Source organism: Schistocerca nitens, chromosome 9 (genome assembly GCF_023898315.1).
Source record: "Schistocerca nitens isolate TAMUIC-IGC-003100 chromosome 9, iqSchNite1.1, whole genome shotgun sequence".
NCBI lineage: Eukaryota > Metazoa > Arthropoda > Insecta > Orthoptera > Acrididae > Schistocerca > Schistocerca nitens.
Genome location: NC_064622.1, coordinates 146937971 through 146964677, shown reverse-complemented (window position 1 = coordinate 146964677; position 26707 = coordinate 146937971). Strand labels below are relative to the sequence as shown.

The 26707-nt window shown below is 50.5% G+C and overlaps 44 non-coding genes across 44 annotated transcripts; 22 read left to right on the top strand and 22 right to left on the bottom strand.

The window, feature by feature from the left end:
• Positions 1-76: 76 nt before the first annotated feature.
• On the bottom strand, positions 77-168 carry Trnai-uau (transfer RNA isoleucine (anticodon UAU)). The gene is given in 2 exon segments: positions 77-112; positions 131-168. It is a non-coding gene; the product is annotated as a tRNA-Ile (tRNA).
• Positions 169-6407: 6239 nt separating this feature from the next.
• Positions 6408-6479, top strand: Trnam-cau (transfer RNA methionine (anticodon CAU)). Its single transcript has one exon. It is a non-coding gene; the product is annotated as a tRNA-Met (tRNA).
• Positions 6480-6712: 233 nt separating this feature from the next.
• Positions 6713-6784, bottom strand: Trnad-guc (transfer RNA aspartic acid (anticodon GUC)). Its single transcript has one exon. It is a non-coding gene; the product is annotated as a tRNA-Asp (tRNA).
• A 111-nt stretch (positions 6785-6895) lies between these two features.
• Trnai-uau (transfer RNA isoleucine (anticodon UAU)) lies at positions 6896-6987 on the bottom strand. Its single transcript is given in 2 exon segments — positions 6896-6931; positions 6950-6987. It is a non-coding gene; the product is annotated as a tRNA-Ile (tRNA).
• A 443-nt stretch (positions 6988-7430) lies between these two features.
• Trnar-acg (transfer RNA arginine (anticodon ACG)) lies at positions 7431-7503 on the top strand. Its single transcript has one exon. It is a non-coding gene; the product is annotated as a tRNA-Arg (tRNA).
• Positions 7504-7785: 282 nt separating this feature from the next.
• On the top strand, positions 7786-7857 carry Trnam-cau (transfer RNA methionine (anticodon CAU)). Its single transcript has one exon. It is a non-coding gene; the product is annotated as a tRNA-Met (tRNA).
• A 233-nt stretch (positions 7858-8090) lies between these two features.
• Positions 8091-8162, bottom strand: Trnad-guc (transfer RNA aspartic acid (anticodon GUC)). Its single transcript has one exon. It is a non-coding gene; the product is annotated as a tRNA-Asp (tRNA).
• Positions 8163-8273: 111 nt separating this feature from the next.
• Trnai-uau (transfer RNA isoleucine (anticodon UAU)) lies at positions 8274-8365 on the bottom strand. The gene is given in 2 exon segments: positions 8274-8309; positions 8328-8365. It is a non-coding gene; the product is annotated as a tRNA-Ile (tRNA).
• Positions 8366-8808: 443 nt separating this feature from the next.
• Trnar-acg (transfer RNA arginine (anticodon ACG)) lies at positions 8809-8881 on the top strand. The gene has a single exon. It is a non-coding gene; the product is annotated as a tRNA-Arg (tRNA).
• A 282-nt stretch (positions 8882-9163) lies between these two features.
• On the top strand, positions 9164-9235 carry Trnam-cau (transfer RNA methionine (anticodon CAU)). The gene has a single exon. It is a non-coding gene; the product is annotated as a tRNA-Met (tRNA).
• Positions 9236-9468: 233 nt separating this feature from the next.
• Positions 9469-9540, bottom strand: Trnad-guc (transfer RNA aspartic acid (anticodon GUC)). Its single transcript has one exon. It is a non-coding gene; the product is annotated as a tRNA-Asp (tRNA).
• Positions 9541-9651: 111 nt separating this feature from the next.
• Positions 9652-9743, bottom strand: Trnai-uau (transfer RNA isoleucine (anticodon UAU)). The gene is given in 2 exon segments: positions 9652-9687; positions 9706-9743. It is a non-coding gene; the product is annotated as a tRNA-Ile (tRNA).
• A 443-nt stretch (positions 9744-10186) lies between these two features.
• Trnar-acg (transfer RNA arginine (anticodon ACG)) lies at positions 10187-10259 on the top strand. Its single transcript has one exon. It is a non-coding gene; the product is annotated as a tRNA-Arg (tRNA).
• A 283-nt stretch (positions 10260-10542) lies between these two features.
• On the top strand, positions 10543-10614 carry Trnam-cau (transfer RNA methionine (anticodon CAU)). Its single transcript has one exon. It is a non-coding gene; the product is annotated as a tRNA-Met (tRNA).
• A 233-nt stretch (positions 10615-10847) lies between these two features.
• On the bottom strand, positions 10848-10919 carry Trnad-guc (transfer RNA aspartic acid (anticodon GUC)). The gene has a single exon. It is a non-coding gene; the product is annotated as a tRNA-Asp (tRNA).
• Positions 10920-11030: 111 nt separating this feature from the next.
• On the bottom strand, positions 11031-11122 carry Trnai-uau (transfer RNA isoleucine (anticodon UAU)). Its single transcript is given in 2 exon segments — positions 11031-11066; positions 11085-11122. It is a non-coding gene; the product is annotated as a tRNA-Ile (tRNA).
• Positions 11123-11565: 443 nt separating this feature from the next.
• Trnar-acg (transfer RNA arginine (anticodon ACG)) lies at positions 11566-11638 on the top strand. Its single transcript has one exon. It is a non-coding gene; the product is annotated as a tRNA-Arg (tRNA).
• Positions 11639-11920: 282 nt separating this feature from the next.
• Positions 11921-11992, top strand: Trnam-cau (transfer RNA methionine (anticodon CAU)). The gene has a single exon. It is a non-coding gene; the product is annotated as a tRNA-Met (tRNA).
• A 233-nt stretch (positions 11993-12225) lies between these two features.
• Trnad-guc (transfer RNA aspartic acid (anticodon GUC)) lies at positions 12226-12297 on the bottom strand. Its single transcript has one exon. It is a non-coding gene; the product is annotated as a tRNA-Asp (tRNA).
• Positions 12298-12408: 111 nt separating this feature from the next.
• On the bottom strand, positions 12409-12500 carry Trnai-uau (transfer RNA isoleucine (anticodon UAU)). Its single transcript is given in 2 exon segments — positions 12409-12444; positions 12463-12500. It is a non-coding gene; the product is annotated as a tRNA-Ile (tRNA).
• Positions 12501-12943: 443 nt separating this feature from the next.
• On the top strand, positions 12944-13016 carry Trnar-acg (transfer RNA arginine (anticodon ACG)). Its single transcript has one exon. It is a non-coding gene; the product is annotated as a tRNA-Arg (tRNA).
• Positions 13017-13299: 283 nt separating this feature from the next.
• On the top strand, positions 13300-13371 carry Trnam-cau (transfer RNA methionine (anticodon CAU)). The gene has a single exon. It is a non-coding gene; the product is annotated as a tRNA-Met (tRNA).
• Positions 13372-13604: 233 nt separating this feature from the next.
• On the bottom strand, positions 13605-13676 carry Trnad-guc (transfer RNA aspartic acid (anticodon GUC)). Its single transcript has one exon. It is a non-coding gene; the product is annotated as a tRNA-Asp (tRNA).
• Positions 13677-13787: 111 nt separating this feature from the next.
• Trnai-uau (transfer RNA isoleucine (anticodon UAU)) lies at positions 13788-13879 on the bottom strand. Its single transcript is given in 2 exon segments — positions 13788-13823; positions 13842-13879. It is a non-coding gene; the product is annotated as a tRNA-Ile (tRNA).
• Positions 13880-14322: 443 nt separating this feature from the next.
• On the top strand, positions 14323-14395 carry Trnar-acg (transfer RNA arginine (anticodon ACG)). Its single transcript has one exon. It is a non-coding gene; the product is annotated as a tRNA-Arg (tRNA).
• A 283-nt stretch (positions 14396-14678) lies between these two features.
• On the top strand, positions 14679-14750 carry Trnam-cau (transfer RNA methionine (anticodon CAU)). The gene has a single exon. It is a non-coding gene; the product is annotated as a tRNA-Met (tRNA).
• A 233-nt stretch (positions 14751-14983) lies between these two features.
• Positions 14984-15055, bottom strand: Trnad-guc (transfer RNA aspartic acid (anticodon GUC)). The gene has a single exon. It is a non-coding gene; the product is annotated as a tRNA-Asp (tRNA).
• Positions 15056-20929: 5874 nt separating this feature from the next.
• On the top strand, positions 20930-21002 carry Trnar-acg (transfer RNA arginine (anticodon ACG)). The gene has a single exon. It is a non-coding gene; the product is annotated as a tRNA-Arg (tRNA).
• Positions 21003-21285: 283 nt separating this feature from the next.
• On the top strand, positions 21286-21357 carry Trnam-cau (transfer RNA methionine (anticodon CAU)). Its single transcript has one exon. It is a non-coding gene; the product is annotated as a tRNA-Met (tRNA).
• A 233-nt stretch (positions 21358-21590) lies between these two features.
• Trnad-guc (transfer RNA aspartic acid (anticodon GUC)) lies at positions 21591-21662 on the bottom strand. The gene has a single exon. It is a non-coding gene; the product is annotated as a tRNA-Asp (tRNA).
• A 111-nt stretch (positions 21663-21773) lies between these two features.
• Positions 21774-21865, bottom strand: Trnai-uau (transfer RNA isoleucine (anticodon UAU)). The gene is given in 2 exon segments: positions 21774-21809; positions 21828-21865. It is a non-coding gene; the product is annotated as a tRNA-Ile (tRNA).
• Positions 21866-22308: 443 nt separating this feature from the next.
• Positions 22309-22381, top strand: Trnar-acg (transfer RNA arginine (anticodon ACG)). Its single transcript has one exon. It is a non-coding gene; the product is annotated as a tRNA-Arg (tRNA).
• A 283-nt stretch (positions 22382-22664) lies between these two features.
• Positions 22665-22736, top strand: Trnam-cau (transfer RNA methionine (anticodon CAU)). The gene has a single exon. It is a non-coding gene; the product is annotated as a tRNA-Met (tRNA).
• A 233-nt stretch (positions 22737-22969) lies between these two features.
• Trnad-guc (transfer RNA aspartic acid (anticodon GUC)) lies at positions 22970-23041 on the bottom strand. The gene has a single exon. It is a non-coding gene; the product is annotated as a tRNA-Asp (tRNA).
• A 111-nt stretch (positions 23042-23152) lies between these two features.
• Positions 23153-23244, bottom strand: Trnai-uau (transfer RNA isoleucine (anticodon UAU)). Its single transcript is given in 2 exon segments — positions 23153-23188; positions 23207-23244. It is a non-coding gene; the product is annotated as a tRNA-Ile (tRNA).
• A 443-nt stretch (positions 23245-23687) lies between these two features.
• Positions 23688-23760, top strand: Trnar-acg (transfer RNA arginine (anticodon ACG)). The gene has a single exon. It is a non-coding gene; the product is annotated as a tRNA-Arg (tRNA).
• Positions 23761-24043: 283 nt separating this feature from the next.
• On the top strand, positions 24044-24115 carry Trnam-cau (transfer RNA methionine (anticodon CAU)). Its single transcript has one exon. It is a non-coding gene; the product is annotated as a tRNA-Met (tRNA).
• Positions 24116-24348: 233 nt separating this feature from the next.
• On the bottom strand, positions 24349-24420 carry Trnad-guc (transfer RNA aspartic acid (anticodon GUC)). Its single transcript has one exon. It is a non-coding gene; the product is annotated as a tRNA-Asp (tRNA).
• Positions 24421-24531: 111 nt separating this feature from the next.
• On the bottom strand, positions 24532-24623 carry Trnai-uau (transfer RNA isoleucine (anticodon UAU)). The gene is given in 2 exon segments: positions 24532-24567; positions 24586-24623. It is a non-coding gene; the product is annotated as a tRNA-Ile (tRNA).
• A 443-nt stretch (positions 24624-25066) lies between these two features.
• Positions 25067-25139, top strand: Trnar-acg (transfer RNA arginine (anticodon ACG)). Its single transcript has one exon. It is a non-coding gene; the product is annotated as a tRNA-Arg (tRNA).
• A 283-nt stretch (positions 25140-25422) lies between these two features.
• On the top strand, positions 25423-25494 carry Trnam-cau (transfer RNA methionine (anticodon CAU)). The gene has a single exon. It is a non-coding gene; the product is annotated as a tRNA-Met (tRNA).
• A 233-nt stretch (positions 25495-25727) lies between these two features.
• Positions 25728-25799, bottom strand: Trnad-guc (transfer RNA aspartic acid (anticodon GUC)). Its single transcript has one exon. It is a non-coding gene; the product is annotated as a tRNA-Asp (tRNA).
• A 111-nt stretch (positions 25800-25910) lies between these two features.
• Trnai-uau (transfer RNA isoleucine (anticodon UAU)) lies at positions 25911-26002 on the bottom strand. Its single transcript is given in 2 exon segments — positions 25911-25946; positions 25965-26002. It is a non-coding gene; the product is annotated as a tRNA-Ile (tRNA).
• Positions 26003-26445: 443 nt separating this feature from the next.
• Positions 26446-26518, top strand: Trnar-acg (transfer RNA arginine (anticodon ACG)). Its single transcript has one exon. It is a non-coding gene; the product is annotated as a tRNA-Arg (tRNA).
• The last annotated feature ends 189 nt before the right edge of the window (positions 26519-26707 follow it).

Here is a 26707-nt window from a genome sequence, read left to right as displayed (position 1 = left end):
TGTGTCTCAAGCAGGTGATACATCTCAACTCTCGCGTCCCGATGCTTTCAGAGTCAGCTGCTACGAAATAAAAGTATGCCCCAGGTGAGGCTCGAACTCACAACCCCGGCATTGCTCACGGCTACTGCCTTATAAGTACCGTGCGCTAACCAATTGCGCCACTGGGGCTACAGCAGAGAGCTTTCAGTTAGCGATACTCACTTTGCTGCCAACCTGTTGTGGCTGCACACCCGTCATAAGATCGTCACCTGCGGCCATACTGCGAATTTAGCACCTGTCTACGAATGCCACATTCGATTCTTGCTTCATATGCTACACTTACAAGCATATCAACCGCTTGTCCTCGCCGAAAAAAATGCAGAAAAACGCGCGCCTTGCCTTCTGCTACCTGTCCAACAGCGAGGGCAGATGTGTGGCAAGCTCTAAGCCGTGCAGGCGCACCGTGGCCGAGCAGCTGGAGGAGAGATGCCTTCCTTGGCAGCTCCCTGCAGAGTGCGCAAGACCAGAGTGGCCGCGCCGCCGTTGTCAGTGGACGACATGCAGTTGCCGAGCCACGGAGAACACGTTGCTTTGCGATGTGCACCCGCCTCGTGATAGAAAACGCAAACAGTGGCCCTGTGGTCAGTTCCGCCGCAGCAGCGGCCGTGTGTGGACGTGCCGGAGTGCTCGCTCCGCGCGTGTTTGGCGGCGTTTGCAGCAGTTGTGGGCCTTGTGAGTACATCATGGCTTTTGCCATGGATGATCGGTTACGCCGTTACACGTTGCGTTTCCAATTCCCGTTTGGTTTTGCCCGACCACATGTCTACGAATTAGTCGATTTTTTCTTCGACAGATTGGGTCTTAAAGACGAGGAAGTTTTAGGATTTTCATACGATTTTCTAGCGAATGCCGTTTACGTGAAACTTGTTAATGACGAGCCTTGTTTACGTGTAATGGACTCAACTAAGGGTACTGCCGAGTTCGTTAATTCTGTTGGTGAAATTTGTAAAGTTGTTGTTAACCATGCTGGGTTAGGCCTGCGCACGGTCCGTATATTCAACCTACCATTTGAAATTGACCTTGAACGTATTCGGCAATGTCTGTCCCAGTATGGGAACGTATTAGAAATTCACCAAGAGCAGTGGAGTGGCCTTAAACACTTCAATGTGGATAATGGTGTCAGAGTAGCGCGAATTGACCTATCTAAGCATATCCCGTCGAATGTCGTGGTACAAGGCTTCCGAGCACTCGTTATGTACGAGGGGCAACCACGTACATGTGTACTTTGTGGCTCTCCGGACCATATGAAGGCCGCGTGTCCACGTGCTAAACCAGTGCGTCGTGTTTTACGACAACGTGATGCCCTTGCAGCTGGGCTGGATGGCAATAAGCCGACGTATGCCGAGAGCCTTGTCGGTCCGTCTGTCGTTAGCGCGCCACAGCGGCACGCGACTGGGGTTGTGCCTGACGTGCCCGCCGCCGGTGTAAACAACGCTACGCCGAGCCGAATGCCCGTTGCTTCTGACGTGGAAACCTATGCAAACGACGGGGCCGGAAATTCGCGCCCTTCCGATGCTGGCGTGGTCCGTGTGGAACTTCCGCCTCGGTTGCCCGATCAACAGATGCTCCCATCTGTGGAGAGTCTTACACCTGAGGACTCTGGTGACCAGCCGCGAGTTTCCCATCCCCTTGACGTGTCTTCTCCAGTCAGCGCAGTTTCCGGCAAAGAACTGTCTCCCACGGGAGCTACCCCTACCGCTGTGAATTCTGACAACAACGAACCAGTCGAGGACACCCGTCCTCAGAAGAAAGGACGACAAAAGAAATCGGTCCGTAAGCAGAGTGAAGAGGAAACTCGTACTCTCGAACAGAAACTGCAGCGTACAATCAAGCAGTTCCGGACGGATGAATGTGAGAGAATCGTCACGGACGATGGAGTACAGGTCGTGCAGCATTCAGAGGAGGCCGATATGGGGATGCATGTCGACAGTTCTGGACCCGATGCATTTATGGATACCGCTCACTCGCCGGGGTCGAGCAGGCAGCCTTCCTGGGCTGACGATACGCTTTAACATGGCATCACCCCTTCTTATGCGGGATTACAAAATTGCAACTGCTAATATAAATCGAATAACATCTGATGTAAAATTAAAATGTTTGACTGACTATCTGTATGCCGCCGATATAGATATCGTTTTCCTACAAGAAGTCGTCACACCCAAGGTCGGGAATGTCACAGGCTATGAGGCCATCATAAATATTGGCGATGAGGCAGGGACTGCAATTTTGTACAAAGCGGGCGTCACTTGTAGACCTCGAGGGATTTTAGAAACGGGTAGAGGGATTGTCGTACAGTTCGAAGATTTGCTTCTGATCAACGTCTATGCCCCGACTGGATCTACAGGCCGAAGGGATAGGAGTGTTTTTTATCGCGATGAAATTGTGCCATTATTATCCTGTGGTTGTTCGAAGATTTTATTGGGCGGCGATTTTAACTGTGTTGTACGCAGAGAAGACCAGTGTCCGAATTTTAATTTTTGTCTGGAGTTGCGAGATTTAATTGATGGGCTGGACTTACAAGATACCTGGTGCTCACTTCGCCCGCAGGTGACCGGATATACTTATGTTACCACTGCCTCCGCTAGTCGTCTGGATAGGTTTTATGTATCTACAGACATTTTAAGCGCTGCCAGGGATTGTGAAATATGGCCTGTTAATTTTAGCGACCACTGTGCGTATCACATTACGCTTAGGCACGTCTCGCAGAAAACCTTTTTGGGTCGAGGCGTATGGCAACTGAACGTCGCACTGTTGGACGACGGCGACCTGAAGAAGGATCTTATTGCAACGTGGCAATGGTGCCTCCAGCGACGACAAAGATATAGGGAGCGTGTTCGTTGGTGGACGGAGCTAGTAAAACCACGCATAAAGAAATGTATTTGTCAGTTTGCCAGGGCCAAGGCGTACTGGAAGAAACAGACGTTGGAATTTTATTTTACCGCTCTCCGCCAGTTGTATAACGATTCCTCTGCACTGCCTGGCAATCTCCTTCGCATTAAACGTACCAAAGCCAAAATCACCGCATTGGTTCGTGAGTCTCTGGCAGGAGCCCAAGTCAGGGCCCGCGCTTTCGATGACACCTTTAATGAGTCAGCGTCCTTGTACCACGTCATACGGGAAACTAAAAGAGGAAGACAAAAAATCATTACTCAACTGACAGATGACGATGGTCGTGTTTATGATGAGCAGGGCGAGCTTAAGATTTTTATTCGGAATCATTTCAGGCAACTTTACTCCCTACCTGACACAGACGTAGAGGCAGGAGAGGATTTTTTGTCTAACATTACAGCATCGGTGGACCCGGACGACCACGCACAGCTCCTGGCCAACATAACTAACTTCGAAGTGAAGTCAATCATTACGTCTGCGGCGAAAGGAAAAGCTGCAGGATCAGACGGTTTGCCGGTCGAATTTTATCTTCGGTATTGGGATGTTTTCGGCGACGAACTGACTATCATGTATAATGAATTGTTAACGAATACTGCTTTTCCATCGCAGTTCACTGAGGGCCTGATAGTCTTAGTCTCCAAACCGTCACAAGGGACTTCACTCAATAACTTACGACCAATCACCCTACTCAATGCAGATTTCAAAATCTTTACTAGAATTCTGAATGCCAGACTTAAGCCAGTCCTCAGTAAAGTGCTTGGTTCATACCACATGAACGTGGTTCCTGGTCGATCAATGATAGACGCCCTGTGCGAATACCGAGATATTGCATATTTGACTTGGATTTGCAAGACCACGTTGGCAATAGTCTTTTTTGACTTCGACAAGGCATTTGATAGGACCAACCATGGATTTCTGTTCCGAACGCTGGATAAACTGGGTTTCAACCAGCATTTCGTACAGATCATAAGGAATTGTATCTGCAATACGACTTCCCGCGTGAAATTCAACGGCCAGTTAACAGCCCCCGTGCCCATTCAACAAGGTTTGCGACAAGGGTGCCCGCTTTCTACGACTCTTTTCGCCATTGCTATCGAGCCGCTACTGAAGACGTTTTGCGTCACCTTACCGGGTCTTCAAACGCTGAATACAAAGACCGTCTGTCATGCCTATGCGGACGATATCAGCGTCCTTATCAATAACGACGAAGAGTTCGCTTCCGTGCGGCGGCTTGTCCACCGGTATGCAAGCGCCTGCGGTGCACGCCTTAACGAACGGAAATCCAAAGTCTTGCATTTAGGTCCGCAGGCTCGCTTCGCGAACACCGTTTGGTTAGAGGCAACCAACCAGCTCAAGCACCTTGGTTTGATTCTCACTCCGAATCCACGGGAAATGGTAAGAGTGAATTGGGAACAGAAGCTCAACGTCCTTCGAGCTTTGATTCGAGAGCACAATATGCGGTCCTTAGACAGGATTCAGAGAGCACATTTCGTCAATTATTATGTTCTCAGCAAGATTTACCATGTTGCCGCTGTTCTCCCTATTCCTACTGATATTGCTAACAGAATTTTAGCCCTTGCAGGCTGGTACATTTGGCGAGGTAATATTTTTAAAGTCGCTTTCAAGGCTACCGCTTTACCTCGGTATAAAGGTGGTCTAGCCCTTAAAGATGTTGAATTACAGTGCTCAGCGATTTTTCTAGCTCGAACATCAAGGATCTTACGATGTCGTCAGACAGGTCTTACAGCGCGTCTATTCCAGCAGTTACGACCACCGGATATGACGCCACCGATAAATGTTGGACATATCCATCCCGAGCTCGTTCATATTCGCCGTTATTACGTGGAGTTCAGCTATGTGCATCAACACCTGCAACCATTCACTGCTGCGGCTGTCTACAGTGTATTTACGAATCGGCAACAGAATAACTCTATAGAAATGAAGTATCCTGGCAAGAACTGGCGACAAATTTGGATGAATATCAGCACTCCTCTTCTTCGTTCCCAAGTTCGTTCCGTGTGGTATGATGTTGTGAACGAGGTGATGCCCACGGGGGAGAAATTGTGTAAGATCCACTTACGGCCTACACCGACTTGCGACACATGTGGGCATGTGGAAACATTGCACCACATATTATACTGCAGAGATCAGACGCAAATCTGGAAATGGACGAGAATGAAACTGGCTCTTATTAATAGAACGACGCCATCCGCAATACAACTGCAGGATATATTCCACCCGGACTGGCAATTATTTCCGAAATCTAAAAATAATAGCTATACCTGGTTAATTGGACAGTACCTATTTTATATACTGACGACTAAAACGCCTACACTTTCTGATTTTCATATGTATCTTATTGCCGAATATTACGCGATCAAACGATTACGAAAGTATAAAGAAAAATTTCAGAATTTTCTCACCGTTGCTTTGAATGATGGGAAGCTTTAAGTGTGCGAACCAATGGGTACGATTATTGCTTTTATTCTTTCTTCTATTATCAGGGTATCTGTTTGTCGGTTCTCAGGGCTCAATTGTTTCTTAAGTGGTACAATGCGTGCACCTGTGCACCTAAGGTCACAGAGAAGCAGCATGCAACAGGATGCAAACCTTGTGGCACCAGTATTTATTTCTGTTTTTCTTACGTTACCCAGCAGACAAGTATAGTTTCATTTGACGAAGTTTAAAACAGACGAGGCAGTATTTTCTTTCTAGATACCCATCTTTCCTCTATAAGGAACAATATCTCTATTAATTATATACGATGCTGAAGGAGCAATCTATGATCTTGTTGTTTTTGTCTCCACCAACTCAAGGAACACGCCATAGTACCCAGTTACTTTACTGAATAACTGCAAGAAAACAGCACGGCGACAATCTCGGCGAACATACTCTCAACGCTAAGAGATGACAACTTTGAATGAAGCCTTCAGGAAACTGAAACATCGACGAATACAGAACGACACGGAAACATTCATGCCAATACTAAGTGAAGACGAGGTTGAGAGGTAGAGATATACCACCACAAAAAAAATAAATAAATAAATAAATAAATAACTACATAAATAAATACAAAAAAAAAACGGTAGCGCGTCTGACTCCAGATCAGAAGGTAAAAAAAAAAAAAAAGTGGCGCAACGGATAACGCGTCTGACTACGGATCAGAAGATTCCAGGTTCGAATCCTGGCAGGGTCGGCATTTTGTTAGTTGCGGGCGCGTAGCTAGGCAGTGGATTCGAATGTCTCCACCTTCGTGGAGTGCAATGTTAATCCTGAGCATCTCGCAGCTGCATCTCGAGACGATTGCGGTAAATATCGCTTCGTGCAAGCGTCAGCGTAGCGTCAGTCGAGCAAAGTCGAGACAAGTCAAGCTGAGAGATGTTACGCACTTAATTAAACGGTAGGCGCGGGAAACCGACGCAGACAACGCTTTCCAAGTGTCCCATGTCACGCACCGAAGAGCGCGGACGGCTCCACGCAGCAGAGTGGCGCAGTGGAAGCGTGCTGGGCCCATAACCCAGAGGTCCGTGGATCGAAACCACGCTCTGCTAAAATTATTCTTTTTCTTGGGTGCCTCGAGCTCGATCATTAAGCCTGGGGTGAGCTGGTTCAGCGTCAACAGCAACCCCTGTAAGTCGTGAAACGACGACGTCGTGTGAAGAATGCGAGAAACACTTCCTAAGACGCAGACTTTCTTACGATTTTGCAGTAACTACATTCCTTGATCGCAACGTTAATGTCCTTTCGGGCCACGCGTGCAACTTTCGCGATATAAAAATCGCACCTCCCCGGCGGGGAATCGAACCCCGGTCTCCCGCGTGACAGGCGGGGATACTAACCACTATACTACCGAGGAACACGCGATCGGTGACTATAATGCACGCACACTTATGTTTCTCAAGCAGGTGATACATCTCAACTCTCGCGTCCCGATGCTTTCAGAGTCAGCTGCTACGAAATAAAAGTATGCCCCAGGTGAGGCTCGAACTCACAACCCCGGCATTGCTCACGGCTACTGCCTTATAAGTACCGTGCGCTAACCAATTGCGCCACTGGGGCTACAGCAGAGAGCTTTCAGTTAGCGATACTCACTTTGCTGCCAACCTGTTGTGGCTGCACACCCGTCATAAGATCGTCACCTGCGGCCATACTGCGAATTTAGCACCTGTCTACGAATGCCTCATTCGATTCTTGCTTCATATGCTACACTTACAAGCATATCAACCGCTTGTCCTCGCCGAAAAAAATGCAGAAAAACGCGCGCCTTGCCTTCTGCTACCTGTCCAACAGCGAGGGCAGATGTGTGGCAAGCTCTAAGCCGTGCAGGCGCACCGTGGCCGAGCAGCTGGAGGAGAGGTGCCTTCCTTGGCAGCTCCCTGCAGAGTGCGCAAGACCAGAGTGGCCGCGCCGCCGTTGTCAGTGGACGACATGCAGTTGCCGAGCCACGGAGAACACGTTGCTTTGCGATGTGCACCCGCCTCGTGGTAGAAAACGCAAACAGTGGCCCTGTGGCGCAACGGATAACGCGTCTGACTACGGATCAGAAGATTCCAGGTTCGAATCCTGGCAGGGTCGGCATTTTGTTAGTTGCGGGCGCGTAGCTAGGCAGTGGATTCGAATGTCTCCACCTTCGTGGAGTGCAATGTTAATCCTGAGCATCTCGCAGCTGCATCTCGAGACGATTGCGGTAAATATCGCTTCGTGCAAGCGTCAGCGTAGCGTCAGTCGAGCAAAGTCGAGACAAGTCAAGCTGAGAGATGTTACGCACTTAATTAAACGGTAGGCGCGGAAACCGACGCAGACAACGCTTTCCAAGTGTCCCATGTCACGCACCGAAGAGCGCGGACGGCTCCACGCAGCAGAGTGGCGCAGTGGAAGCGTGCTGGGCCCATAACCCAGAGGTCCGTGGATCGAAACCACGCTCTGCTAAAATTATTCTTTTTCTTGGGTGCCTCGAGCTCGATCATTAAGCCTGGGGTGAGCTGGTTCAGCGTCAACAGCAACCCCTGTAAGTCGTGAAACGACGACGTCGTGTGAAGAATGCGAGAAACACTTCCTAAGACGCAGACTTTCTTACGATTTTGCAGTAACTACATTCCTTGATCGCAACGTTAATGTCCTTTCGGGCCACGCGTGCAACTTTCGCGATATAAAAATCGCACCTCCCCGGCGGGGAATCGAACCCCGGTCTCCCGCGTGACAGGCGGGGATACTAACCACTATACTACCGAGGAACACGCGATCGGTGACTATAATGCACGCACACTTATGTTTCTCAAGCAGGTGATACATCTCAACTCTCGCGTCCCGATGCTTTCAGAGTCAGCTGCTACGAAATAAAAGTATGCCCCAGGTGAGGCTCGAACTCACAACCCCGGCATTGCTCACGGCTACTGCCTTATAAGTACCGTGCGCTAACCAATTGCGCCACTGGGGCTACAGCAGAGAGCTTTCAGTTAGCGATACTCACTTTGCTGCCAACCTGTTGTGGCTGCACACCCGTCATAAGATCGTCACCTGCGGCCATACTGCGAATTTAGCACCTGTCTACGAATGCCTCATTCGATTCTTGCTTCATATGCTACACTTACAAGCATATCAACCGCTTGTCCTCGCCGAAAAAAATGCAGAAAAACGCGCGCCTTGCCTTCTGCTACCTGTCCAACAGCGAGGGCAGATGTGTGGCAAGCTCTAAGCCGTGCAGGCGCACCGTGGCCGAGCAGCTGGAGGAGAGGTGCCTTCCTTGGCAGCTCCCTGCAGAGTGCGCAAGACCAGAGTGGCCGCGCCGCCGTTGTCAGTGGACGACATGCAGTTGCCGAGCCACGGAGAACACGTTGCTTTGCGATGTGCACCCGCCTCGTGGTAGAAAACGCAAACAGTGGCCCTGTGGCGCAACGGATAACGCGTCTGACTACGGATCAGAAGATTCCAGGTTCGAATCCTGGCAGGGTCGGCATTTTGTTAGTTGCGGGCGCGTAGCTAGGCAGTGGATTCGAATGTCTCCACCTTCGTGGAGTGCAATGTTAATCCTGAGCATCTCGCAGCTGCATCTCGAGACGATTGCGGTAAATATCGCTTCGTGCAAGCGTCAGCGTAGCGTCAGTCGAGCAAAGTCGAGACAAGTCAAGCTGAGAGATGTTACGCACTTAATTAAACGGTAGGCGCGGAAACCGACGCAGACAACGCTTTCCAAGTGTCCCATGTCACGCACCGAAGAGCGCGGACGGCTCCACGCAGCAGAGTGGCGCAGTGGAAGCGTGCTGGGCCCATAACCCAGAGGTCCGTGGATCGAAACCACGCTCTGCTAAAATTATTCTTTTTCTTGGGTGCCTCGAGCTCGATCATTAAGCCTGGGGTGAGCTGGTTCAGCGTCAACAGCAACCCCTGTAAGTCGTGAAACGACGACGTCGTGTGAAGAATGCGAGAAACACTTCCTAAGACGCAGACTTTCTTACGATTTTGCAGTAACTACATTCCTTGATCGCAACGTTAATGTCCTTTCGGGCCACGCGTGCAACTTTCAAGATATAAAAATCGCACCTCCCCGGCGGGGAATCGAACCCCGGTCTCCCGCGTGACAGGCGGGGATACTAACCACTATACTACCGAGGAACACGCGATCGGTGACTATAATGCACGCACACTTATGTTTCTCAAGCAGGTGATACATCTCAACTCTCGCGTCCCGATGCTTTCAGAGTCAGCTGCTACGAAATAAAAGTATGCCCCAGGTGAGGCTCGAACTCACAACCCCGGCATTGCTCACGGCTACTGCCTTATAAGTACCGTGCGCTAACCAATTGCGCCACTGGGGCTACAGCAGAGAGCTTTCAGTTAGCGATACTCACTTTGCTGCCAACCTGTTGTGGCTGCACACCCGTCATAAGATCGTCACCTGCGGCCATACTGCGAATTTAGCACCTGTCTACGAATGCCTCATTCGATTCTTGCTTCATATGCTACACTTACAAGCATATCAACCGCTTGTCCTCGCCGAAAAAAATGCAGAAAAACGCGCGCCTTGCCTTCTGCTACCTGTCCAACAGCGAGGGCAGATGTGTGGCAAGCTCTAAGCCGTGCAGGCGCACCGTGGCCGAGCAGCTGGAGGAGAGGTGCCTTCCTTGGCAGCTCCCTGCAGAGTGCGCAAGACCAGAGTGGCCGCGCCGCCGTTGTCAGTGGACGACATGCAGTTGCCGAGCCACGGAGAACACGTTGCTTTGCGATGTGCACCCGCCTCGTGGTAGAAAACGCAAACAGTGGCCCTGTGGCGCAACGGATAACGCGTCTGACTACGGATCAGAAGATTCCAGGTTCGAATCCTGGCAGGGTCGGCATTTTGTTAGTTGCGGGCGCGTAGCTAGGCAGTGGATTCGAATGTCTCCACCTTCGTGGAGTGCAATGTTAATCCTGAGCATCTCGCAGCTGCATCTCGAGACGATTGCGGTAAATATCGCTTCGTGCAAGCGTCAGCGTAGCGTCAGTCGAGCAAAGTCGAGACAAGTCAAGCTGAGAGATGTTACGCACTTAATTAAACGGTAGGCGCGGGAAACCGACGCAGACAACGCTTTCCAAGTGTCCCATGTCACGCACCGAAGAGCGCGGACGGTTCCACGCAGCAGAGTGGCGCAGTGGAAGCGTGCTGGGCCCATAACCCAGAGGTCCGTGGATCGAAACCACGCTCTGCTAAAATTATTCTTTTTCTTGGGTGCCTCGAGCTCGATCATTAAGCCTGGGGTGTGCTGATTCAGCGTCAACAGCAACCCCTGTAAGTCGTGAAACGACGACGTCGTGTGAAGAATGCGAGAAACACTTCCTAAGACGCAGACTTTCTTACGATTTTGCAGTAACTACATTCCTTGATCGCAACGTTAATGTCCTTTCGGGCCACGCGTGCAACTTTCGCGATATAAAAATCGCACCTCCCCGGCGGGGAATCGAACCCCGGTCTCCCGCGTGACAGGCGGGGATACTAACCACTATACTACCGAGGAACACGCGATCGGTGACTATAATGCACGCACACTTATGTTTCTCAAGCAGGTGATACATCTCAACTCTCGCGTCCCGATGCTTTCAGAGTCAGCTGCTACGAAATAAAAGTATGCCCCAGGTGAGGCTCGAACTCACAACCCCGGCATTGCTCACGGCTACTGCCTTATAAGTACCGTGCGCTAACCAATTGCGCCACTGGGGCTACAGCAGAGAGCTTTCAGTTAGCGATACTCACTTTGCTGCCAACCTGTTGTGGCTGCACACCCGTCATAAGATCGTCACCTGCGGCCATACTGCGAATTTAGCACCTGTCTACGAATGCCTCATTCGATTCTTGCTTCATATGCTACACTTACAAGCATATCAACCGCTTGTCCTCGCCGAAAAAAATGCAGAAAAACGCGCGCCTTGCCTTCTGCTACCTGTCCAACAGCGAGGGCAGATGTGTGGCAAGCTCTAAGCCGTGCAGGCGCACCGTGGCCGAGCAGCTGGAGGAGAGGTGCCTTCCTTGGCAGCTCCCTGCAGAGTGCGCAAGACCAGAGTGGCCGCGCCGCCGTTGTCAGTGGACGACATGCAGTTGCCGAGCCACGGAGAACACGTTGCTTTGCGATGTGCACCCGCCTCGTGGTAGAAAACGCAAACAGTGGCCCTGTGGCGCAACGGATAACGCGTCTGACTACGGATCAGAAGATTCCAGGTTCGAATCCTGGCAGGGTCGGCATTTTGTTAGTTGCGGGCGCGTAGCTAGGCAGTGGATTCGAATGTCTCCACCTTCGTGGAGTGCAATGTTAATCCTGAGCATCTCGCAGCTGCATCTCGAGACGATTGCGGTAAATATCGCTTCGTGCAAGCGTCAGCGTAGCGTCAGTCGAGCAAAGTCGAGACAAGTCAAGCTGAGAGATGTTACGCACTTAATTAAACGGTAGGCGCGGAAACCGACGCAGACAACGCTTTCCAAGTGTCCCATGTCACGCACCGAAGAGCGCGGACGGCTCCACGCAGCAGAGTGGCGCAGTGGAAGCGTGCTGGGCCCATAACCCAGAGGTCCGTGGATCGAAACCACGCTCTGCTAAAATTATTCTTTTTCTTGGGTGCCTCGAGCTCGATCATTAAGCCTGGGGTGAGCTGGTTCAGCGTCAACAGCAACCCCTGTAAGTCGTGAAACGACGACGTCGTGTGAAGAATGCGAGAAACACTTCCTAAGACGCAGACTTTCTTACGATTTTGCAGTAACTACATTCCTTGATCGCAACGTTAATGTCCTTTCGGGCCACGCGTGCAACTTTCGCGATATAAAAATCGCACCTCCCCGGCGGGGAATCGAACCCCGGTCTCCCGCGTGACAGGCGGGGATACTAACCACTATACTACCGAGGAACACGCGATCGGTGACTATAATGCACGCACACTTATGTTTCTCAAGCAGGTGATACATCTCAACTCTCGCGTCCCGATGCTTTCAGAGTCAGCTGCTACGAAATAAAAGTATGCCCCAGGTGAGGCTCGAACTCACAACCCCGGCATTGCTCACGGCTACTGCCTTATAAGTACCGTGCGCTAACCAATTGCGCCACTGGGGCTACAGCAGAGAGCTTTCAGTTAGCGATACTCACTTTGCTGCCAACCTGTTGTGGCTGCACACCCGTCATAAGATCGTCACCTGCGGCCATACTGCGAATTTAGCACCTGTCTACGAATGCCTCATTCGATTCTTGCTTCATATGCTACACTTACAAGCATATCAACCGCTTGTCCTCGCCGAAAAAAATGCAGAAAAACGCGCGCCTTGCCTTCTGCTACCTGTCCAACAGCGAGGGCAGATGTGTGGCAAGCTCTAAGCCGTGCAGGCGCACCGTGGCCGAGCAGCTGGAGGAGAGGTGCCTTCCTTGGCAGCTCCCTGCAGAGTGCGCAAGACCAGAGTGGCCGCGCCGCCGTTGTCAGTGGACGACATGCAGTTGCCGAGCCACGGAGAACACGTTGCTTTGCGATGTGCACCCGCCTCGTGGTAGAAAACGCAAACAGTGGCCCTGTGGCGCAACGGATAACGCGTCTGACTACGGATCAGAAGATTCCAGGTTCGAATCCTGGCAGGGTCGGCATTTTGTTAGTTGCGGGCGCGTAGCTAGGCAGTGGATTCGAATGTCTCCACCTTCGTGGAGTGCAATGTTAATCCTGAGCATCTCGCAGCTGCATCTCGAGACGATTGCGGTAAATATCGCTTCGTGCAAGCGTCAGCGTAGCGTCAGTCGAGCAAAGTCGAGACAAGTCAAGCTGAGAGATGTTACGCACTTAATTAAACGGTAGGCGCGGGAAACCGACGCAGACAACGCTTTCCAAGTGTCCCATGTCACGCACCGAAGAGCGCGGACGGTTCCACGCAGCAGAGTGGCGCAGTGGAAGCGTGCTGGGCCCATAACCCAGAGGTCCGTGGATCGAAACCACGCTCTGCTAAAATTATTCTTTTTCTTGGGTGCCTCGAGCTCGATCATTAAGCCTGGGGTGTGCTGATTCAGCGTCAACAGCAACCCCTGTAAGTCGTGAAACGACGACGTCGTGTGAAGAATGCGAGAAACACTTCCTAAGACGCAGACTTTCTTACGATTTTGCAGTAACTACATTCCTTGATCGCAACGTTAATGTCCTTTCGGGCCACGCGTGCAACTTTCGCGATATAAAAATCGCACCTCCCCGGCGGGGAATCGAACCCCGGTCTCCCGCGTGACAGGCGGGGATACTAACCACTATACTACCGAGGAACACGCGATCGGTGACTATAATGCACGCACACTTATGTTTCTCAAGCAGGTGATACATCTCAACTCTCGCGTCCCGATGCTTTCAGAGTCAGCTGCTACGAAATAAAAGTATGCCCCAGGTGAGGCTCGAACTCACAACCCCGGCATTGCTCACGGCTACTGCCTTATAAGTACCGTGCGCTAACCAATTGCGCCACTGGGGATACAGCAGAGAGCTTTCAGTTAGCGATACTCACTTTGCTGCCAACCTGTTGTGGCTGCACACCCGTCATAAGATCGTCACCTGCGGCCATACTGCGAATTTAGCACCTGTCTACGAATGCCTCATTCGATTCTTGCTTCATATGCTACACTTACAAGCATATCAACCGCTTGTCCTCGCCGAAAAAAATGCAGAAAAACGCGCGCCTTGCCTTCTGCTACCTGTCCAACAGCGAGGGCAGATGTGTGGCAAGCTCTAAGCCGTGCAGGCGCACCGTGGCCGAGCAGCTGGAGGAGAGGTGCCTTCCTTGGCAGCTCCCTGCAGAGTGCGCAAGACCAGAGTGGCCGCGCCGCCGTTGTCAGTGGACGACATGCAGTTGCCGAGCCACGGAGAACACGTTGCTTTGCCATGTGCACCCGCCTCGTGGTAGAAAACGCAAACAGTGGCCCTATGGCGCAACGGATAACGCGTCTGACTACGGATCAGAAGATTCCAGGTTCGAATCCTGGCAGGGTCGGCATTTTGTTAGTTGCGGGCGCGTAGCTAGGCAGTGGATTCGAATGTCTCCACCTTCGTGGAGTGCAATGTTAATCCTGAGCATCTCGCAGCTGCATCTCGAGACGATTGCGGTAAATATCGCTTCGTGCAAGCGTCAGCGTAGCGTCAGTCGAGCAAAGTCGAGACAAGTCAAGCTGAGAGATGTTACGCACTTAATTAAACGGTAGGCGCGGGAAACCGACGCAGACAACGCTTTCCAAGTGTCCCATGTCACGCACCGAAGAGCGCGGACGGCTCCACGCAGCAGAGTGGCGCAGTGGAAGCGTGCTGGGCCCATAACCCAGAGGTCCGTGGATCGAAACCACGCTCTGCTAAAATTATTCTTTTTCTTGGGTGCCTCGAGCTCGATCATTAAGCCTGGGGTGAGCTGGTTCAGCGTCAACAGCAACCCCTGTAAGTCGTGAAACGACGACGTCGTGTGAAGAATGCGAGAAACACTTCCTAAGACGCAGACTTTCTTACGATTTTGCAGTAACTACATTCCTTGATCGCAACGTTAATGTCCTTTCGGGCCACGCGTGCAACTTTCGCGATATAAAAATCGCACCTCCCCGGCGGGGAATCGAACCCCGGTCTCCCGCGTGACAGGCGGGGATACTAACCACTATACTACCGAGGAACACGCGATCGGTGACTATAATGCACGCACACTTATGTTTCTCAAGCAGGTGATACATCTCAACTCTCGCGTCCCGATGCTTTCAGAGTCAGCTGCTACGAAATAAAAGTATGCCCCAGGTGAGGCTCGAACTCACAACCCCGGCATTGCTCACGGCTACTGCCTTATAAGTACCGTGCGCTAACCAATTGCGCCACTTTTTTTTTTTTTTTTTTTTTAATTTATGTCGAATGCTCTACGACTTTTTTTTTTTTTTTTTTTTTTTTTTTGTAGTATCCGTAGTCACTTCGCAATAATCAATAAAATAGTTGACTGAGTCCACTGTCGCCCGTTACGTCCTTATAGTTTCTGTCGTATTGTGGGTCGTTTTTTAACCAATGCCTGTTCTCTCGAAGACTATATTCAACATGTTGCCGTAGAGGTTTGTATGGTTACTGAATTTTTTGGATTCCCAGTAAGCTGATTCCATGTAGACCATGAAATCAATTGAATTGTCAGATCCATTTCTACCAATTACGTAATGTGTGTAGTGACCCAAGAGCCACATGACAGTGTTATTTTTCCGTTCTGGGAAAAATATCTCTTCAGGCTGTAACAGCATTCGTGGCGTATAATTGCGGCCATCACTTCTGGTGAGGAGTGCTATCTTTCTTCTGATCCATGTCCAATTGTGAACTAGTCCACTGCAGGTGAATCTGTGTTGAAGTGTGTCCACGATTCCACACTTAGTGCAGTGATGTGTATCACTGAGTCCTATTCGATAAAGTTTTTCATTGGTCGGTACAGTGTCGCAGACCACCTTGTACCAAGTGGAAGCCACTTCTGTTGAATGGATTTTGAGGCTAATATTTTTCCATACAGTACGCCATATGACGTTCGGATACTTGATTTCTATGGTATTTTGTGTATCCGATTTATGCCATGTATTTAAAATCTCTCTTGTAGTTATATGTGACTTGTACACCGTGCCTGCCTCTAAGTAACTGACCTCAATATAAAAGTCCTTGACATGCGTGAGTTTGTTGTTTAGTTGGCCCACATTCACCGGGGGCTGCAGGGAACGTGGCTGGACAATTGTGAAGAGTCTGGAGGTAATGTTATTTCTGTCCTTATTAATCATAAACAGGGTTCTTTTGACGTAAAGTGCAGATGCTTTTTTAACCAAATTAGTTAGCCCTAATCCGCCCACCAGTCTTGCTTTGGTCACACTGTCGAGTCTAACTTTAAAAATGTTGCCTTTCCACAAGTAACTATTGGCAAGTCGCATTACCTTTTTCACCTGTAATTTCGGTGCTGGGAATATTTGTGCTACAAAACAGGCTTTAGAAAACATGTAGGTGTTAATTAATTGAACTTTCTGCAATAAATTCGCGGATCGCCAACAAAGTTCGTTGAACGCACCCTGCATTTTGGTCGCCGTGTCCCGCCAATTTACTGCAGCCATCTTCATTGGACAATTGTTTATAGTAATACCTAGTGGTTTGTGGGAATCAACTAGTGTAGCCCATTGGCTGCGTACCCTGTCAAATCCTCTTAAGTTTAGGATTTTACTCTTATGTATGTTCACCTTGGCACCAGAGGCGCGACTATATTGACGTATCGTCTCTTCCAGAATTGTAATTGCACCTCCGTGTCGAAGGACGACGCCCACGTCATCGGCATATGCTTTTGCTGTAAGCGTGACCCCGGATATTGTGACGCCACTTAATTTGCCTCTGAGTTGCCGTAGCAAAGGCTCAAGTGCAAGAACATACAATAGCATTGATAATGGGCTCCCTTGTGGAACGCCCCTCTGTATATGAATAGTTTTCGTCGGCTGCCCGTTTACGTAAGCCTTTGCAGTGATGCCGGTCATCATCTGGTGGATTACACTAACTGCTCGATCGTCAAAAGCCAGGTGTTTAAATATGAGATCGACGTACCGGTGGCTGACATGGTCAAATGCCTTGCAGAAATCGATGAAGTATAGTGCACATCTGATGTCAGTGACTGCCACAATAGAAATGAGGTCTCTGTATTCGGAGATGACCGACATGATTGTCCTGCCTGGGAAGCAGGCTTGATGGCCGTTTATTACAGTTCTTAGAAGTGGTGTGAGTCTCTCCTTCAGTGCTCGTGCAATGGTCTTGTAATCATAGTTCATCAACATTAAGGGGCGAAAATTATCGATTTTCTTGTGTCCTTTACTTTTCGGAATCAAGACTAGTTTTCCTTCCTTAAGTTCAGTTGGTAAGTCTCCTCCATGTAAGGTTTCGTTTATTACATCCGTGAACGTTGACCCAATTATATGCCAAAACTTTTGATAAAATTCTTTTGGTAATCCATCTGGACCCGCCGATTTGTTGGAAGGTGACGTCTTTACTAGATTAAATATTTCGTCCTCTGCAAATGCAGCAATCAGACAGTTATTTTCTTCAGTAGTGATCCGTTCCGTTAATAAGTGCAACATTTCAGTACTCGCAGTCTCGGCAGTCTGATCTTTAGTGTAGAGGTGAGCGAAATGTTGTTGGATTGCGCGCACTATGTCATTTTGGTCTGTAATAACGGTCCCGTCTTCGAGTTTGAGGTCTTCAATAAAACCGCGTCGCCTATTAAGTTGGTGTTTGATCAGGTGAAACATTGAAGTAGTTTCTTCTTGTAGTAGAGACTTTGCCTTTGATTTAAGTTTTAATCCCTCTAACTGCTGTCGTGTGATGCTTAGAAGCTTCGCTTTGATTTGTCGAATTTGCTCTAGATGAGGAGTAGCTACGTCGTGTTTGTCATGTAGTTCTCGCAATACAGTGTAATAAAATTCGATTGTCTTTTTGCCATCTCTAGTTTTTTGAAAACTGTATGATTTTAAGGTTTGCCTAAGTTTAGGTTTGGCAAACTTGACCCACCATTCGATTTTAGATCCGTATTTATGCACTGATTTCAAACATGCCGTCCATGTGGCGTTGACCCACCCTTCTAGTTCGTCATCTTTGAGATGGGCAATGTTGAGCATCCACTGATTGCGGTAAAATTTTGTAGGTTGCTTTGCTAAATTGATAGTCACAGAAAACCCACAGTGATCCGAGCAGTATGTCGGGATTACTTCCACATCCAACACGTTATGACTTAGATTCTCCGACACATACTGCCTATCTATCCGACTGCATGATGTCGAAGTGAAATGCGTGAACTTGACTAGCGTAGGGAATTTGACTTCCCATGCATCTTTGTACTTCATGTTTTTGATTAAGTCATGCAGCTCCTTGGAGTAGTTAAAATGCGGTACCTGATCTTTCCTGTGAACTACACAATTAAAGTCGCCACCAATTATGACAGACGCAGGATTTTTCCTCAACAAGTAGATTACGTCTTCCTTGAAGAATTGAGCTCTCGCAGCTCTGTTGGTGGTACCGGACGGTGCATAAACATTTACAACAGTGACATCAAATATTTTACAACTTAGGCCTCTTCCTGTAACTAGTTTATCCAACAACATGACCGGTATGCCTTCACGAGTTAAAATTGCGGTCCCTGTATTTTCGTCCGGTAGGACATTATAAAATATTTGAAAACCCGGCACGGTGAAATCAGTGAATAGCACTTCTTGCAACAAAGCAACATCCGCCTCTGTTTCATAGATAAATTGTTTTAACACAACTTTTTTCAAATCTGACGTTATCCTGTTAACGTTAATAGTTAATATTTTATAAGCTTGACTCATCCGAGAAGGTTAATGGTCATGTATGGACGACAAAGTAGAGTGAGTACAAAATCCGAGATTTACACTTCGCCCAATGTGTACAATGTATTTTAGGTGAAGAAGATCCAGTCGGAAATCCGCTGCTATTGCACTACTGTCTGTGAATCTGCGGAGGCTGTATGTCTATCTTTGCAATTATCTTGATCTACAGTGACTGACACTTCAGGATTGCCAACTCCTTTACTGTCCGGTGATTTTTGCCGTTGTGTGCCCCCGTTGCGTTTCGCCTGCGCCCTGCCGACGTTGACGTTCGGCTGCGGCTTCAGGCGGCGCCGCTGTGTGGCTTGCGCGGTTCCGGCTGTATTTGGAATACCTGTCCCTTGTGCAGGTCCCTCTTGTTTTTGGGCTGCACTGTGGGGGTCATTTAAGTCTTGAACGTGATCACTACTACCGACTTGATCAACAAGGTGCACCTTAGTGCCTTGTTCTACCGCAGGCGAGGAAGTGCCTTCAGTATGTTGATCACATTCCTGATTCGTATTTTCGGGTCCCTCTGGAATTGATGCCTGCATGGCTGCCTCGGCCGGTTCCATTTCAGCGACTGCATCATTAGCTGATGATGGAACATTGGCATTGGGTTGGCCTGATGATTCCGCCTCCACTGCAATGGCCGATTCCAGTGCTGTTTCATTACTGGCTTTTTGCTTTTGCACAGAGTGGGTGTGACCGGAACCATCCTCATCGGAAGAAATATCGGCTGAGTCCCAAGGGCGCTTATTGCCGGAGGCACTACGATCACTAGCAGCCGGGGCAGATTGCTCCTCTACAATAGGCATTATCATGGCACTGTCATTCACTAAAGTGGGATCTTGCACGGTATCGGAATTCAGAGAGACAACGGGCTGTTCTACATTACTTCGCATCAGGACATCACTAAATGTAAGCCGCTGTCGCTGTTGCAAATTGTTTTTTAAAACAAACATGCGACGGGGACAATCCTGCCTCAGGTGGCCGCTCTCGTTACAAACATGGCACGTGGGAATTTGTCCGGTATAGGTAACTAGCCCCTTGTACCCACACACCATTATGTGCGACGGGATATTAACCTTTATTTCCATTTCAACGGATCGCACCCCGCTATAACACTGCAGCTTATGTTCCCTGGACCACATTTCATTTCTAACAGACCTAACGTCACCGTACTTCGACAAAACCTCCTTCAGGTAGCAATTTTCAACTTCAGGTGGGAGATTGAAAACACGGACATTTTTCAACTCTACATCTGCATTTGAAAGCGTAACGATACTCACAGTCCCGTTCCGATGGCGAAATTCAATGCGTCCCCCGAATTTCAGCAGAAGTCGCTCCATGATAACTGGATTGTGCAACTTGACGAAGAAACAGTACTGTTCCAAATCGTAATAGGCAGTGTGGACCTGTTCTGTAGTTATCCCGCAGACGTCGACAATCCACTCGTGGATCTCCAGTGAGCTTGGTTGCAGAGCACGGGTTGACTTATCAAATTCAAATTTCAGGGTATTCTTCCTGGGACACTGACGAAACATATCGCTAATTAACCCTTAACGGGCTAACAGCATCGAACGTTGACACGAAATACACAACAACACGCAGGCACAGCACAGTAATACGACTCGCGACGGACACAAACTACACTTGTAAACAATCGCTAGCTTGGCGGAGCGGACGGTACCTCCTCACACTAGCGCGTCTCAAGCGCAACTCCTGAGCCACTGGGGCTACAGCAGAGAGCTTTCAGTTAGCGATACTCACTTTGCTGCCAACCTGTTGTGGCTGCACACCCGTCATAAGATCGTCACCTGCGGCCATACTGCGAATTTAGCACCTGTCTACGAATGCCTCATTCGATTCTTGCTTCATATGCTACACTTACAAGCATATCAACCGCTTGTCCTCGCCGAAAAAAATGCAGAAAAACGCGCGCCTTGCCTTCTGCTACCTGTCCAACAGCGAGGGCAGATGTGTGGCAAGCTCTAAGCCGTGCAGGCGCACCGTGGCCGAGCAGCTGGAGGAGAGGTGCCTTCCTTGGCAGCTCCCTGCAGAGTGCGCAAGACCAGAGTGGCCGCGCCGCCGTTGTCAGTGGACGACATGCAGTTGCCGAGCCACGGAGAACACGTTGCTTTGCGATGTGCACCCGCCTCGTGGTAGAAAACACAAACAGTGGCCCTGTGGCGCAACGGATAACGCGTCTGACTACGGATCAGAAGATTCCAGGTTCGAATCCTGGCAGGGTCGGCATTTTGTTAGTTGCGGGCGCGTAGCTAGGCAGTGGATTCGAATGTCTCCACCTTCGTGGAGTGCAATGTTAATCCTGAGCATCTCGCAGCTGCATCTCGAGACGATTGCGGTAAATATCGCTTCGTGCAAGCGTCAGCGTAGCGTCAGTCGAGCAAAGTCGAGACAAGTCAAGCTGAGAGATGTTACGCACTTAGTTAAACGGTAGGCGCGGGAAACCGACGCAGACAACGCTTTCCAAGTGTCCCATGTCACGCACCGAAGAGCGCGGACGGCTCCACGCAGCAGAGTGGCGCAGTGGAAGCGTGCTGGGCCCATAACCCAGAGGTCCGTGGATCGAAACCACGCTCTGCTAAAATTATTCTTTTTCTTGGGTGCCTCGAGCTCGATCATTAAGCCTGGGGTGAGCTGGTTCAGCGTCAACAGCAACCCCTGTAAGTCGTGAAACGACGACGTCGTGTGAAGAATGCGAGAAACACTTCCTAAGACGCAGACTTTCTTACGATTTTGCAGTAACTACATTCCTTGATCGCAACGTTAATGTCCTTTCGGGCCACGCGTGCAACTTTCGCGATATAAAAATCGCACCTCCCCGGCGGGGAATCGAACCCCGGTCTCCCGCGTGACAGGCGGGGATACTAACCACTATACTACCGAGGAACACGCGATCGGTGACTATAATGCACGCACACTTATGTTTCTCAAGCAGGTGATACATCTCAACTCTCGCGTCCCGATGCTTTCAGAGTCAGCTGCTACGAAATAAAAGTATGCCCCAGGTGAGGCTCGAACTCACAACCCCGGCATTGCTCACGGCTACTGCCTTATAAGTACCGTGCGCTAACCAATTGCGCCACTGGGGATACAGCAGAGAGCTTTCAGTTAGCGATACTCACTTTGCTGCCAACCTGTTGTGGCTGCACACCCGTCATAAGATCGTCACCTGCGGCCATACTGCGAATTTAGCACCTGTCTACGAATGCCTCATTCGATTCTTGCTTCATATGCTACACTTACAAGCATATCAACCGCTTGTCCTCGCCGAAAAAAATGCAGAAAAACGCGCGCCTTGCCTTCTGCTACCTGTCCAACAGCGAGGGCAGATGTGTGGCAAGCTCTAAGCCGTGCAGGCGCACCGTGGCCGAGCAGCTGGAGGAGAGGTGCCTTCCTTGGCAGCTCCCTGCAGAGTGCGCAAGACCAGAGTGGCCGCGCCGCCGTTGTCAGTGGACGACATGCAGTTGCCGAGCCACGGAGAACACGTTGCTTTGCGATGTGCACCCGCCTCGTGGTAGAAAACGCAAACAGTGGCCCTGTGGCGCAACGGATAACGCGTCTGACTACGGATCAGAAGATTCCAGGTTCGAATCCTGGCAGGGTCGGCATTTTGTTAGTTGCGGGCGCGTAGCTAGGCAGTGGATTCGAATGTCTCCACCTTCGTGGAGTGCAATGTTAATCCTGAGCATCTCGCAGCTGCATCTCGAGACGATTGCGGTAAATATCGCTTCGTGCAAGCGTCAGCGTAGCGTCAGTCGAGCAAAGTCGAGACAAGTCAAGCTGAGAGATGTTACGCACTTAGTTAAACGGTAGGCGCGGGAAACCGACGCAGACAACGCTTTCCAAGTGTCCCATGTCACGCACCGAAGAGCGCGGACGGCTCCACGCAGCAGAGTGGCGCAGTGGAAGCGTGCTGGGCCCATAACCCAGAGGTCCGTGGATCGAAACCACGCTCTGCTAAAATTATTCTTTTTCTTGGGTGCCTCGAGCTCGATCATTAAGCCTGGGGTGAGCTGGTTCAGCGTCAACAGCAACCCCTGTAAGTCGTGAAACGACGACGTCGTGTGAAGAATGCGAGAAACACTTCCTAAGACGCAGACTTTCTTACGATTTTGCAGTAACTACATTCCTTGATCGCAACGTTAATGTCCTTTCGGGCCACGCGTGCAACTTTCGCGATATAAAAATCGCACCTCCCCGGCGGGGAATCGAACCCCGGTCTCCCGCGTGACAGGCGGGGATACTAACCACTATACTACCGAGGAACACGCGATCGGTGACTATAATGCACGCACACTTATGTTTCTCAAGCAGGTGATACATCTCAACTCTCGCGTCCCGATGCTTTCAGAGTCAGCTGCTACGAAATAAAAGTATGCCCCAGGTGAGGCTCGAACTCACAACCCCGGCATTGCTCACGGCTACTGCCTTATAAGTACCGTGCGCTAACCAATTGCGCCACTGGGGATACAGCAGAGAGCTTTCAGTTAGCGATACTCACTTTGCTGCCAACCTGTTGTGGCTGCACACCCGTCATAAGATCGTCACCTGCGGCCATACTGCGAATTTAGCACCTGTCTACGAATGCCTCATTCGATTCTTGCTTCATATGCTACACTTACAAGCATATCAACCGCTTGTCCTCGCCGAAAAAAATGCAGAAAAACGCGCGCCTTGCCTTCTGCTACCTGTCCAACAGCGAGGGCAGATGTGTGGCAAGCTCTAAGCCGTGCAGGCGCACCGTGGCCGAGCAGCTGGAGGAGAGGTGCCTTCCTTGGCAGCTCCCTGCAGAGTGCGCAAGACCAGAGTGGCCGCGCCGCCGTTGTCAGTGGACGACATGCAGTTGCCGAGCCACGGAGAACACGTTGCTTTGCGATGTGCACCCGCCTCGTGGTAGAAAACACAAACAGTGGCCCTGTGGCGCAACGGATAACGCGTCTGACTACGGATCAGAAGATTCCAGGTTCGAATCCTGGCAGGGTCGGCATTTTGTTAGTTGCGGGCGCGTAGCTAGGCAGTGGATTCGAATGTCTCCACCTTCGTGGAGTGCAATGTTAATCCTGAGCATCTCGCAGCTGCATCTCGAGACGATTGCGGTAAATATCGCTTCGTGCAAGCGTCAGCGTAGCGTCAGTCGAGCAAAGTCGAGACAAGTCAAGCTGAGAGATGTTACGCACTTAGTTAAACGGTAGGCGCGGGAAACCGACGCAGACAACGCTTTCCAAGTGTCCCATGTCACGCACCGAAGAGCGCGGACGGCTCCACGCAGCAGAGTGGCGCAGTGGAAGCGTGCTGGGCCCATAACCCAGAGGTCCGTGGATCGAAACCACGCTCTGCTAAAATTATTCTTTTTCTTGGGTGCCTCGAGCTCGATCATTAAGCCTGGGGTGAGCTGGTTCAGCGTCAACAGCAACCCCTGTAAGTCGTGAAACGACGACGTCGTGTGAAGAATGCGAGAAACACTTCCTAAGACGCAGACTTTCTTACGATTTTGCAGTAACTACATTCCTTGATCGCAACGTTAATGTCCTTTCGGGCCACGCGTGCAACTTTCGCGATATAAAAATCGCACCTCCCCGGCGGGGAATCGAACCCCGGTCTCCCGCGTGACAGGCGGGGATACTAACCACTATACTACCGAGGAACACGCGATCGGTGACTATAATGCACGCACACTTATGTTTCTCAAGCAGGTGATACATCTCAACTCTCGCGTCCCGATGCTTTCAGAGTCAGCTGCTACGAAATAAAAGTATGCCCCAGGTGAGGCTCGAACTCACAACCCCGGCATTGCTCACGGCTACTGCCTTATAAGTACCGTGCGCTAACCAATTGCGCCACTGGGGATACAGCAGAGAGCTTTCAGTTAGCGATACTCACTTTGCTGCCAACCTGTTGTGGCTGCACACCCGTCATAAGATCGTCACCTGCGGCCATACTGCGAATTTAGCACCTGTCTACGAATGCCTCATTCGATTCTTGCTACATATGCTACACTTACAAGCATATCAACCGCTTGTCCTCGCCGAAAAAAATGCAGAAAAACGCGCGCCTTGCCTTCTGCTACCTGTCCAACAGCGAGGGCAGATGTGTGGCAAGCTCTAAGCCGTGCAGGCGCACCGTGGCCGAGCAGCTGGAGGAGAGGTGCCTTCCTTGGCAGCTCCCTGCAGAGTGCGCAAGACCAGAGTGGCCGCGCCGCCGTTGTCAGTGGACGACATGCAGTTGCCGAGCCACGGAGAACACGTTGCTTTGCGATGTGCACCCGCCTCGTGGTAGAAAACGCAAACAGTGGCCCTGTGGCGCAACGGATAACGCGTCTGACTACGGATCAGAAGATTCCAGGTTCGAATCCTGGCAGGGTCGGCATTTTGTTAGTTGCGGGCGCGTAGCTAGGCAGTGGATTCGAATGTCTCCACCTTCGTGGAGTGCAATGTTAATCCTGAGCATCTCGCAGCTGCATCTCGAGACGATTGCGGTAAATATCGCTTCGTGCAAGCGTCAGCGTAGCGTCAGTCGAGCAAAGTCGAGACAAGTCAAGCTGAGAGATGTTACGCACTTAGTTAAACGGTAGGCGCGGGAAACCGACGCAGACAACGCTTTCCAAGTGTCCCATGTCACGCACCGAAGAGCGCGGACGGCTCCACGCAGCAGAGTGGCGCAGTGGAAGCGTGCTGGGCCCATAACCCAGAGGTCCGTGGATCGAAACCACGCTCTGCTAAAATTATTCTTTTTCTTGGGTGCCTCGAGCTCGATCATTAAGCCTGGGGTGAGCTGGTTCAGCGTCAACAGCAACCCCTGTAAGTCGTGAAACGACGACGTCGTGTGAAGAATGCGAGAAACACTTCCTAAGACGCAGACTTTCTTACGATTTCGCAGTAACTACATTCCTTGATCGCAACGTTAATGTCCTTTCGGGCCACGCGTGCAACTTTCGCGATATAAAAATCGCACCTCCCCGGCGGGGAATCGAACCCCGGTCTCCCGCGTGACAGGCGGGGATACTAACCACTATACTACCGAGGAACACGCGATCGGTGACTATAATGCACGCACACTTATGTTTCTCAAGCAGGTGATACATCTCAACTCTCGCGTCCCGATGCTTTCAGAGTCAGCTGCTACGAAATAAAAGTATGCCCCAGGTGAGGCTCGAACTCACAACCCCGGCATTGCTCACGGCTACTGCCTTATAAGTACCGTGCGCTAACCAATTGCGCCACTGGGGATACAGCAGAGAGCTTTCAGTTAGCGATACTCGCTTTGCTGCCAACCTGTTGTGGCTGCACACCCGTCATAAGATCGTCACCTGCGGCCATACTGCGAATTTAGCACCTGTCTACGAATGCCTCATTCGATTCTTGCTTCATATGCTACACTTACAAGCATATCAACCGCTTGTCCTCGCCGAAAAAAATGCAGAAAAACGCGCGCCTTGCCTTCTGCTACCTGTCCAACAGCGAGGGCAGATGTGTGGCAAGCTCTAAGCCGTGCAGGCGCACCGTGGCCGAGCAGCTGGAGGAGAGGTGCCTTCCTTGGCAGCTCCCTGCAGAGTGCGCAAGACCAGAGTGGCCGCGCCGCCGTTGTCAGTGGACGACATGCAGTTGCCGAGCCACGGAGAACACGTTGCTTTGCGATGTGCACCCGCCTCGTGGTAGAAAACACAAACAGTGGCCCTGTGGCGCAACGGATAACGCGTCTGACTACGGATCAGAAGATTCCAGGTTCGAATCCTGGCAGGGTCGGCATTTTGTTAGTTGCGGGCGCGTAGCTAGGCAGTGGATTCGAATGTCTCCACCTTCGTGGAGTGCAATGTTAATCCTGAGCATCTCGCAGCTGCATCTCGAGACGATTGCGGTAAATATCGCTTCGTGCAAGCGTCAGCGTAGCGTCAGTCGAGCAAAGTCGAGACAAGTCAAGCTGAGAGATGTTAC